General features: G+C 43.4%; 1 protein-coding gene across 10 annotated transcripts in view; it reads left to right on the forward strand.

Annotated features, from left to right (window-relative positions):
- Nucleotides 1-11,905, forward strand: part of AUTS2 (activator of transcription and developmental regulator AUTS2) — a 1,106,350-nt gene that overhangs the window by 95,676 nt on the left and 998,769 nt on the right. The gene's annotated exons all lie outside the window — the stretch shown is intronic.

Genomic DNA, 11,905 nt, shown 5'->3' on the forward strand with positions numbered 1-11,905 from the left:
CAGAGTTTTATTTGCCCAAGGTCAGATACCTTGTAAGTGTTAGAAATGGGGTTCACATTCAGATGTTTGGATATTCTGACCTCTGGTTCCTGCTTTCGTGTTTCTGTGCCTTTGCTTACATAGTTTCTATGCCTGCAATCTCCTCCTCCCCCTTTCTTCCCTGTACTTGGAAACTTAAGTGTTGGACGTGACTAACAAAGTGCTTCTGTAGGTTTTTGTGCCTGTTGTAGAACGGTGAGTGAGTATTGTAGAATGTATGCGTAGGTGGATGGTCTAGTGTCTGGGTCCTTCTGGGATTTGAATGGTGTCCCTTGGCCAAGTTCAAAGATGCAGAATTGCTTCGTAGAAAGAATGCATGTCACATGAGGCATATCACCTTGTAGCCAAGGATGGCCCGACAAGCAAGGATTAAATACCAGCAAGTTGGTCTTTTATTTGGATCCAAGTGGAAATTCAGCTGAAGAATTTGGAATGGATCTATTACACAGGGAATTAATTACTTGTGTTTTAAGTTGATTGGCTGATTTGTGGTTGTATTGGTTTGCTAGGGCTGCCTTAGCAAAGTACCAGAACCTGGGTAGCTTAAACAACAGAAATTTATTTTCTCACGTTCTGGATGCTAGAAGGCCCAGATTGAGGGTTGGCTTCTTCTAAGGCCTCTCTACTTGGCTTGGCGATGGCTGCTTTCTCACTGTGTCCTCACATGATCTTTCCTCTGTGTGTGTTGTGTCCAAATTTCCTCTTCTTATACCGACACCAGTCATACTGTATTGCGGCCCACCTCAAAGAACCCATTTAACTTAATTTCCTCTTTAAAGACCTTAGCTCCACGATTGATCACGTTCTGAAGTACTCGGAGTTAGCATCCCAACATTTAACATATTTGGGGGGAACACCATTCAGCCCACAACAGTGTGTTGGAAGTTCCTCACTCAGCCCCTCCCCTCTCCACCTTTCCTTTTGTTTTCTTCGTTCCTGCAATTTTGTTTTACCAGAGGGCTGCCAGGAGAAGTAAAGATAGAAGAAAAATAAATTTACTTTGGGTGATGTTCAGGAAATAGCTGGCTGAAACTATTGGTGAAAAATGAGATTTTGATATTGCCTATAGATTTATATTGTTCTGGCACATTCTGTTCTGATTTTCTGGACAGATAAAAACTGGCTGTGTGTTGGAAGGCCAGGGAGGTATCCATTCTTTTACTCCGTGAAAATGTAAATCGATAATCATGAAGCATTTTCACCTGCCTGGAAAAGTGAGCGAACTCTACCCTTCATCTAGTCCTTCCTCCAAGAAGTAGCTCAGGGATTGTGTGAGCACACAGAAGGCAGGGCTCCTGACAGGTCAGCCTGGACCCGACAGGTCAGCCTTGGACCCTACAGGTCAGCCTGAGACCTGACAGGTCAGCCTCAGACCAGACAGGTCAGCCTCGGACCCGACAGGTCAGCCTGGATCCGACAGGTCAGCCTGAGACCCGATAGGTCAGCCTGGACCCCACAGGTCAGCCTGGATCCGACAGGTCAGCCTGGATCCGACAGGTCAGCCTGGACCCGACAGGTCAGCCTGAGACCCGACAGGTCAGCCTTGGACCCGACAGGTCAGCCTGGACCCGACAGGTCAGCCTCGGACCCGACAGGTCAGCCTGAGACCTGACAGGTCAGCCTGGATCCGACAGGTCAGCCTGGATCCGACAGGTCAGCCTGAGACCTGACAGGTCAGCCTGGATCCGACAGGTCAGCCTGGATCCGACAGGTCAGCCTGGACCCGACAGGTCAGCCTCGGGCCCTCGGCCTGGAACCTAACAGATGCTCACGAAGTACCTGACAAATTGAATTACTGCATTTGTTTGGCTCACATACTTTGTTCCCTAGACCTTTTCTGAGGAGTTTTGTGCTACCCTTGTTTGTTAATTCCTCCCGTTGCCTCCAGTTCTCAATTGTGGCTTTTGTCTTTCCTTCTCATTCTCTTTGTAATTATCAAGTAATTTATTAAATGGAGACAAGCTTAACTAGACATTAAATAATTGCAGGTGTGCAGCTGAACTGAGCTGTTGTCCTGTACCTCACAGCTGTTTGTGTTGTACTGTGATGAGATTTCACTCCACCTCATGTTCCATGACCCCTGGTATATTGTGAGGTAGGAGAAGCTGCAGCTTCTGCTCTAGCTGCTCACAAAGGCTTGTGTTCCCCGTAGACCAACAGAAAGGTCCTGGGAGGTCAGGTGTGGCGCCTGTGCACCTCTGATCCTTCTCCTGGCATTTATTCACGTCCGCTGCCTTTTTCTCCATAGGGAACACCAGAATTGCTCCTTGACTCTCAAAGGTGAGCAGCTGTCACATTTTAAAACTGTTTCTTTTGGTCACCTTATATAGGAAAGATTTTCCTTCCTCCTAAGAGATTAGCAACGTGTCCAACAAGTGAGCCCCGTCTGTGCTGTAATTGTCAGACGGCATCTGCGTGCTTTTGTACAGATGGGACCCGTCAGTGCGAGCTGTGGCTTTTATAGATGTACATTTTAGTCAGGGGTTAGGTTGTAGTGCCAAAAGTTTGCTTTCTTTGGCTGGTTTCATAATTTATAACGATTGCTAGAGGTGGATACCAATTATTTAGTACCTGGCTCGATGCAGAATTGAGAGTAAGGTATTAGTAAGGGATTGCGGGAGTACGCTGTGCAGTAAGCCTATTCGTTACAATGACCAATGTATGTGGGTCTGTTCTAAGGACATGCAGGTGTAAGAAATGTCATGCTGCCACTTGCCAGCTGTGTGACCTTGGGCATGCCACTTACATGCCTTCATCTTTACCCAGGTAGGTGTGAAGAGTAAAGCAATTTGCGTTTGATATTTGCATACACACATTATCTTCATGTGATGTTTGCGTGCACACAGTGTTCCAGGCTCTACCTGGGTGCTGGCTACGTCTGTGGACACAGTAGAACAAATCCCTACCCTGGGGGGATTAACATCTGAATCTAGTTTTGACAGAATCCACTTGGTGGGAGAACATGATAGCTACCATTTGTGAAAGAACACTTTCACTGAAAGGTGTCCCTAATACCACTGACGTTCTTTCTTGGTACACTTAGAGCCTGTTTCTATCTGGCCTAGTACATGTCTGCCTTGTACAGTAGATCTGAGCAAGAGCCATTCCTCACTCGTGCCCATGCCGTCACCGGTAGCTGTCCGTAGTTACAGTTTTGGGGTTAAACACTGGTTAGTCTCTGTGGCTAGGCTTTGGCGAGTGGTCGAATGGCATACTGACTATAGAGCTTTCTTCTCTGGGTCTTTGTTTTATAGGTTTCCTTTAAGTTTTCAGAATGGGACTCAGAGAATGAGCTGTGAGTGACACGTTTGATCCTTGAATCCCTTTGTGGAAGCCCAGTTTGTTCAAGTAAAGTCTGAAGGCTCAGAGAGGATGCGGCCACGTGTCGCTTACCTAGCCGGGTCTCATATCAGCAGTGGTAATACCTGCTAGGATGGAAGCAGAAAAAATATCCCGGAGCATTAGATTGATCAGCTTTCCTTAACTCTTTTTTTCATGGTTGACCAAATGGAAAACCCTTTTTGAGACGTCCTTTTCTTTTTGTGGGTGACTACTGGGAGCAGAAAGATACTGGCAGTGTTTCAGAAGCATTGTGATTGTGTTCTGTGCGATTCTGGACTTCAGACCTGGGGCAGTGAGCAGACAGCACTTCCTTGGAGGCAGGAGTGGTGCTTATCGTCAGTGAATTGGAGCTGTATCTTGAGGAGAAGGAAGCCTTCGGCTGTGGCTTCTGCAGGGGCACTGAGATGTCACACGCCCTCTCATGTGCTGAATGCTCGCTGTACAGTGTTTGGAGTATTTAAACCAGGCTTAGTCTTCTGTGTTACTGTGAAATACATAGGTCAGAGTTGTGACCTCATCATGTGGTGACAGTTTGCAGTCTGATTTCCTGCATTTTCTCTTAGGCAAGTATCACGCGGGGTCTCAGCTCCCGCTTCCCACACAAGACCGCAGGACATGGTGAGGCCAAAAAGGAACACCCACGGAGCCATAGATAGGGGAGTCACACCACTATATTCTCGCTGGCGGCTGGGCTGGAGACACAGGAAGCAGGCTCCACATGATGCACAGTCTGCTGTCCGCTTCTCTGCCAACCAACCCCACTTGCTAGCTGCAATCTGCGCTTGCTAGCTCAGCCACGGCAGTTATATCAGTGGTTACAGCTCATGGCCAACTAGTCACAGCCGACGGCCATCTACTACCTGAGCCAGCACCTTTCCACGTGAGGCTGAGAGCCTGGAAACTGCTCTCTGGGACCCTGTTCCGACAGGAAGGCATAACTAATGTGTGATAATGAAGAAACACATGTTTTTATGGCCTTTTCATTGAATTTTGATTGAGGGTACTTGATTGTGGATGTTTTTTGAAGGGTGTAGAATTTGGTTGTTTATTGTGAGCCTTTGAGAAAGTTGCATCCCTGACGTACAACCAGTCCTACGTTGCGTTTCTTCCATCAGTTGCCGAGGGAGGGGTGGTACGTGCTTGTTTCTCAGCCACCAAAGGAGCTCAGACATCCCTATGACTCAGGGGATGCCCTGCTGCCTTGGTTGGCTGTCTGTGCACAAAGGACTTGCTTCCTTGCTGAGGACTGAGTCTGTCACAAAGGCCCCTTGCTGTGGGGACTGTCACAGTGAGCAGACTTAGCAGGATTGCACAGGCTGGCTCGAGGCCAGCTTTAGAAGACTTTGGAAGAACTGGCCTGAGGGCAGAAAGAACAAATTCAGAAAACTCCTGTCTTCTTATTAGGTGGCGTTAACTCCTGTGCAAGCAGACTGCGGCTCTTCTGTGCCTTCCCCAGGAATAGGCAGTGGAGCTCATCTGGACTGCGGCTAGTTGGTGTGAAGCAAAGGAAGGGGCTTCGTCTGGCCGCCAAGTGTGGCTCCTTGTGCTGTCCAGGTGGAGTGCAGCTTGACACCAGAGGAACGAGTTATCCCCAGCATGACGGAACACATTGAAGTTTTGTCGTGTAGCCAGGAATGTTCAGACCGTGGTTTTTTACCATAACTTCACCCTCTCAGTGTTGAGTAAGGTGTGGCTGGCCTTTCTGATCGTTTGGGCAAGTTTTCACACCTGAGAGCGCTCTCCTTAAAGATGGTGAGTCAGAGTCATCATGGCTCCCTGGAAGTGAGCACGGTTCTGAAACCATCCGTCCTATTGCTCAGCAGGGCAGTTAACAAGGTACTTTTGTGTTCTGAGCTCGTGGCAAGCATGTGCGGTCTCAAAAGTGGAAAGGGCAAAACCATTTTTTCCTTCTGTTGAAGCTTTTCACCAAGAGGATTTTGTTCTTTAAATACAGAGGGTGCCAAAAAAATGTATACACATTTTAAGAAAGGAAAAAACTATTAAAATTGTAATACTCAATATATACCAATAACAAAAGATGAATACAAGTCACGTTTGACTTCTGCAGTTAGAAGAGGTGCTCAAAGTGTTACCATCAGCGTCCAGACACTTCTGATTACGGCGAACTACTGCTTGGGCAACGCTGACCAAAGTGTCCACTTGTGTATGTTTTTTGGTAGCCCGGTATAGAAAGCAGAACAGCAAACTTTATTAAGTGAGGAGTGTGAGGGAATTAGAAATGAATCAAAATGCTATTCCTCCTGTTTCTTAGAAAACTCTCCTGATATTTTGATCTGTGTCCATTGACCAAGTGTAACTCATCGCTTCAGTGACATCACACGAAACATCTGTTCCTCTTTTTAGGCTCCTCCCTTTAACATTCCAGAACCTTCCCGAATCCGCTAAATAAACCAGCCAAGTATGAAATGATCTGAAATGACTTAAACAAAGCAAATGATTCTGACTTTCCTGGTAGGGAGACTTTCTCTTCTTGAAAGCCAGCCCTCTAAATTGTGGGAAGATCCAAAGCAAAATCGAATTAAACAAGGCCCCTAATTTCCATAAGTAATTTCTAAATTATCCTTTTATATACCTTACTTTATGCAGCTTGCAAGTGAGTATCACTGTGAGAGTTACAGTTTGTCAGGGTTTAGATCTTAATTAGCTCATGAGATTGCATCCTTTTGAAGCGTATACCACAGGTTGTTGGCTGGTTTTCCAAAAGCAATTAAAATGCCCACTGTTATAATTAAGCTTGTTACTGGTTGTATGTTCTAGTTATAAAATGTATTTGGCAATTAAAGAAGCTCAAATTGAGGCTTTTGGCTGGGTTCTTTGGGATGCGGGAGACTGGCTTTCACCTTAGTATTCTGTTAGGAGAGTCACTGGTGTGGGGACCTAGATGGGGGGTCGTAGCTTAGATCCTTGAGTATTTATTATTAGTCCCTAAGTAAGAGTAGCCATAGGTTTTTATAGAAAAGCTAAGTTAAGGAATGTGAGTTCCTGATTATGTCCTACTCTATAGACAGGAGACAAAAATCTGAACTTCCAAATTCCAGTCCTTTAGCTGAGAAGTCCTTTTTAAGAGGCATTGTCTTGAAGAAGGTAACTTGACTCTGACAATGAACGTTTAATCTGTTCAACTAACATCTCCATTGCTCTGATCAAATGTCTTGTCTGGTTGTTGAAAGGGAGGCTGAGGGAAATGTAGGTACAAGATGTACTGAATGTTTCTGAACTGCACAGCAGAGAGAAGTTGTGAAGCTGTGTGTCCACCATCTCACAGTGAGATTTGTCTGAACTGGCCTGTGGGAGAGGGTGTGATGATGGTCAGAGCTGCTCTGGATGGCAGGGCGAGTTCTCAGTGGTCCCTTTGCATGTTGCATGCCTTCTGTTCTTTCTTTCCTCCTCCTGACCATTTTGGACTGTTTCTTTGTTTCTTAACACCAGAATGACACGGTGACTGAGACTCGGGGACAGACAAGTCACTTAGTAGACAGGTAAGAAATCAGTATGTAAAGGGAGGTGGAGGTTTTCTTGTGTTTTATTTTGAAGTCCATTTAGCACATGGAGGAAAATGGACCACTTAGTTTATGTGCTTCTATTTCATTGCCTGGCCTGTGTGTGTCCTCCCTCCCCATGCAATTAACATGAAAATGATGGTTTAAGAATGAACTTAGAGCATTTAGAGCTGGCAAGGAGGCTTCACAGGATGTGAAAATCGGAGAAAGGGAGAAAAGGGCAAGTGTTTTGTAATTACTATTTGGTCTTGAGGAATAGTGGAAGAATTCAGTCTTGTTTTAATGTACTTTGTTCAGAATACCTTCAAGGTTGTAATTAATGATATACATTGTTTCACTTATTGTGCAGAGAAGTTAGAATTATTAGAGATACATTTTTCTTGGGAAAAACAAACAGTGTTTATTTGTGGCTCTCTGGACATATCTATGTTAAGTCTGTAATATATTAGTGTAGAAAAAAATTTAAAGGCTTGTGGGTCTGAGGACAATTGCTTTAAATCCATGTAAACAAGCACTTCCTGTGCTTCCTTTGAAACAACTTTTCATAATGTATTTCTACCCTTGTAAAAATAGAGGGGAAAAAAAACAGATGAGCTTGGTTCCTTATATTGAGTTCTACAATTTTTTCCCATGTACAGAACAAAATAAAACCAGTCTTTGCTGCAATCCTGCAACAGATGATTATTGGATCTGAGGAAGTGCCTGTCTCCAAAGTGCACATTTGTATGTCATGTGTGGTATGTGTTATGTGTGGTGTCTTACAGGAAAGTACAACATGGTCATTAGGAAATATACACATGAAATGAGATGTGATAATGAGATTGGCTTACAACTAAACAAAATAAATATGGCATCATTTCTAAGCCTTCTTACTTTCAAGGCTAATCAATTTAATTAGTCTTACTCATAGTTCAGATGTCAGCTCTGATAGCCTTTCCTGCGTTAAAGCCATATTTAGCCCCCAAATAGGGCTAATGCCCCTCCTTTGTGTGCACATAGTATTCCATATGTCCCTCTTTGTGGGACCTCCGTGCTGTATTGTTTATTGGTCTGATTCTTCCATTTGACTGTAAACTGTTAGGACATGAGCAGCTATAATGCTTGTTTCATTTTACTTTCCCCCTCTAGGTTATTTTTAAAAAATTGAAGTTGTAATTAATACACAATAAAACTCACATATTTAAAGTGTATAATGTGTTAAGATTTGACATACCATGATTCCCGAAAATAAGACCTAGCCAGACCATCAGTTCTAATGTGTCTTTTGGAGCAAAAATTAATATAAGATCCAGTATTATATTATATTATATTATATTATATTATATTATATTATATTATACCAGGTATTATATTATACCTGGTATTATATTATATTATATTATATTATATTATACCCGGTCTTATAGTAAAATAAGACTGGGTCTTATATTAATGTTTGCTCAAAAAACGCATTAGAGCTGAGGGTCCCGCTAGGTCTTATTTTCGGGGAAACATGGTAGTATATGAACCCGTGCAGTCATCCCACAGTTAGGACACTGAACGTATTCCCATGCCCAGAAGGTCTCACGCCTTTCTGTTACCTCCCTCCTGGCTCTCTCTGTTCCCTGTGCTGAAGCACTGTGCTTTCTGTCACTATAGGTTAGTTAGCAGTCCCAATCATTTTATGTCAGTGGAATCTCATATACTATGTCCTCTTTTCTTTTGTCTGGCTTCTTTCACTCAGCATAATTATTTTGAGATTTATCCGTGTAGTAGCATGTATCGATAGTTTCCTTTTTATTGCTGAATACTATTCTGTTGTTTGGATATACCAAAGTTTGTTTATCCATTTGTCTGTCTTGGCGCAGTTGGGTTGTTTCTCATTTTACACCATTATAAACAAAGCTGCTATGAATATTGGCATCAAGTCTTTGTATGGACATATAGTTTAATTTCTCTTAGGTAAATACCTAGGAATGGAATGTATGGGTCATATGACAGATACGTGTTTAACTTTATAAGAAGCTGCCAGTTTTCTAAAGCGCTTGTATCATTTTACATTCCCACCAGCAGTGTTTAAGAGTTCTAGTTCCTCCATATTCTTGCCAACACTTGGTATGATCAGTATTTAAAAAATTCTAGCCATTCTAATAGGCCTGGAGTGGAATCTCACTGTGTGTGAAGTTTGCATTTTCCTGATGACCAGTGATGTTGAGCATCTTCTCATGCGTTTGTCACCTTCCTTTGTGAAGCGTATGTTCAAATATTAGTTTTGTGTGCGTGTGTGTGTGTAAAGATTCCCTATTCTGTTCCATTAGATTTAGACGTCCCTCCTTCAATATCATGCTGTCTTGATTATTGTGTCTGTATTGTCTTAAAATCAAGTATGAGTCTTCCAACTTTATTCTTTTTTAATATTGTTTTGACTATTTAGTTCCCTTGCCTTTCCACATACATTTTAGAATCAGCTTACCTATATCGTCCTGGGATTTTGATTGAAACTTCATTAAATCTGTAGATAAATTTGGGGAGAATTGTTTACTATGTTGAATCTTCTAATCCATGATCAGGATATGTCTCTCCATTTATGTTGATCTTTTAAAAAATTTTTTTTATCAACACCTTGTAGTATTCAGCATACTTGTCACATACATGTCTTACTTTTTTTATGTCGCTTTAATTCAAAAGGTTCAGAGACTTCTCTTTGTGCTGTTCTTGAGACATACTTATATTACATCTCTCTATTAGTAACTGCGTTTGGTCGTGTTAATCTTTAGTTGCCTAACTTTTCCTGAGGAAGCCAAATTTGATTTGGAATCAAATGCCGTAGAAAGTCATTGACTACCTGGGTAACCCTGCTTAGGTTCCACATCAGTAAATGACTTTATAAAGCAATTGGTATAGCTCCTTCTTTGACTGGTATAATTTTTCTTGAGTCATAAGCAAAAAAATAAAAAAAAATAAAGTGGTTTTAGAGATGTTTAGAGCAATTGTAATCCAGCTGTGGTTGAAAGAAGATTTTCCGATGGCCAAGAGCTGACTACTTACTATGCTGGGTGGCCGGCAGCTGAGAGGACATTGGGCTCCTGAAGCATTATCAGTGTTTCTTCCCCAGAAAGCGATCGAGGACACATTTCAGGCTGGGCACAGATAATCCGGGGGCCAGTCGAGTGCTCCATTGGAAGGATTCCTTAGCAATCACCAGTTCACAGGAAGGGACATACAGACTGAAGAGACTTGGTTACTGGGTTCATTGGAGGATCATATTCTCATGTAGACTCTTCCTGAAAGTCAAAATCCAGAGACATAGCCCTTCCCATTCGTTATGGTCAGGTTAGGCAGTCAGAATGGAGAGCGAAGGGATTGGCGTTGGGTTATTAGAACCAGTGTGGTCACCGGTCAGATATGACGGTGTGCCCAGCCGTCATAATGAGGAACAAGTGTGGACGGTGCTTGCTTACATAAACAAGTGAGCTGCGTGCTGCCTGCCAGGCACTGCTCTGAAGTGCTTCGTGTGTGTGAACTCATTTAATCTTCTTAACACCCCTGTGCGGTGTGGGCATGGCAGTCACTCCATTTTGTGAGTGAGCGAAATGATGCACAGAGGGCCCAGGGAGTTTTCTAGTAAGTGATGGCGATGGGAGGGATTCCAGCAGCCACGGCCTACAGATGGCCGAAGAGCATGTCTGTTAGGAGAACCCACAGGGTGACGATCCCTGAGGCCCTCTCTGTTGGTCAGTGGCCTTGAATCTCAGTTTTCTTTAGTTTGAAAATAAGAGAGACTCCTATTAAGGATAATATTGACAGTTTTTCATTTCTAAAGTCCTAAATTTAAGCTCTTTGGAGCGTACACATTTTCACATATTAAGTGTGTGTGTCTAAGTAAAAGTTTCTCTCCTTTGTAAGTCCATGCTCTCCCACAGCTGCACAGTATCTGCTTTAATTGTTTGTTTCCCAAGCTTTCTCCCCTCCTTTCCAAGGAGGACAGACTCAGGCTTATATCAAAATGGAGTTGCATATGCCTTTGATTTAGAGTGTGTCAGTAAGAGACTGTATGGCTTTGTGCACTTCTAAAGAGTCCCAGCCACTAAAATCAGCAAGTATTGGTGAGCAGAGGCTGTAGTGTAGCCTCCTGGCATGGGCTGAGCAGGGAGTCAGCCTGATGGACCCTGTGTGGCCCCATGAGGAAGCTCTGCAGCGTTTCAGCTGCTCCTCCTGGGCTGGCGCAAAGCCATGGGTAATATAACTCTTCGTGAAAATGAGGGCAGACAAGTTGGGTAGCATTCCTAACTGTGGAGGATGGACGCAGGAAGGAAGGGACAGAGGGAACAGAAGGAAAGGAAAAGGGACGATTTCCGATGTTTCCTGCCTTAAGTTTTCTGTCGTTGAGGGCGCCACACCTATAGTGGTGACATTTGTTCCTTTGGGAATGGGGTGGAAATAGGTCTTTGGAGCATAATGTGGAATGATTGTTTCTTGAAGGGGAAATGCAGATGACTGGAAAGGTTCTCTGTCTTGTACATACGGTCTTTTTCTTTCTTTCTTTTTTTTTTTTTTTGCTAAACAGAGGCCAGTTCGACAGAGTTTACCCACGATTTTAACCCTTGGCTGAGATTGTTTAGTGATAGAGCCATGGACGGTCAGCATGGGAGCGCTTTTGTCCCTGCCAGCAAAGCAGGCCAAAGATGGCATTTGAACTTGGACTCTTCAATTTAAATGACTAAAAATTTATCATGAGGCTGTTATGTACCAAGTATGTCACGTGAACATGGATATGGCATCTAAAGGCTAATTGTTAAAACAGTTTATGTTGCTCTGGATACATGAGGTGTGATCAAAAGATGTGAATGTTTAAATAAAAATGTATTACAGGGTAAGACACATTGACGTTTATCCTCCTCAGAGTACTCTTCCTCCTTTCGAACACGTGGATCCCATCGTTCTTGCCACTTTCTAAAGCGGTTCTGGGAGTCCTCTTTCGTGAGTGTCTTTACTTCATTTTCCGTCATAACACTCCATGTCAC

Source organism: Rhinolophus sinicus, linkage group LG03, assembly GCF_036562045.2.
Source record: "Rhinolophus sinicus isolate RSC01 linkage group LG03, ASM3656204v1, whole genome shotgun sequence".
In the NCBI taxonomy this organism is placed as follows: domain Eukaryota; kingdom Metazoa; phylum Chordata; class Mammalia; order Chiroptera; family Rhinolophidae; genus Rhinolophus; species Rhinolophus sinicus.